Here is a 623-nt window from a genome sequence, read left to right as displayed (position 1 = left end):
CACACCAGGAGTGATGGAGAAGGTAATAATTTTGGATCCATGGGGTTTCTCCATCACTGTTCCCTCCATCTCCACTCCAGACCTATCAGCTTTCCAAATTTCCAAAATTATTACCTTCTCCATCACCTCTCCAGTGAGAGGTGTTTTTCAAAAAGGAATGATTCCTAAAGGAATTGCAGATGGGGAAACTGAGGCACAGCAATGAGCCCAAGGACATAGAGAGGTTACAGGTGGCTGCAGCCAAGGGCTACCAGCCGTGCTGGCCAGTGTGCCCGGTTGGGAGCAACCCAGCCCAAACACACGGCCCCAGATGTGCAGGTCAAGGCTCCAGCTCCAAAGGGTTAAAGTGGTGGCTGTGAGGTGGAGCCTGCAGAGGCCCCTGAGCTCTGGAGCAGGAAGATGAGCATGGCAGGAGACTGTGCTTCCTCCTGTGCGAGGCTCCCCCGCCGAGGAAATGGTCAATTAGCGACATAGTTTTAACCACAGAGCACAGATTCCCATGGTCCAGTGGCTGCTCAGCCAGAAGTCCCCATCATTCGTGTTTATGTCCCCTGGGAGCCCAGAGGCCCTGCGTGATCAGGACCCCACCATGCTGCTGGCAGGACTGTGGGGGTTTGCTATGG

Source organism: Antrostomus carolinensis, unplaced genomic scaffold (genome assembly GCF_000700745.2).
Source record: "Antrostomus carolinensis isolate BGI_N321 unplaced genomic scaffold, ASM70074v2 scaffold9705, whole genome shotgun sequence".
Classification (NCBI taxonomy): domain Eukaryota; kingdom Metazoa; phylum Chordata; class Aves; order Caprimulgiformes; family Caprimulgidae; genus Antrostomus; species Antrostomus carolinensis.
Note: the sequence above shows the minus strand (reverse complement) of the source record.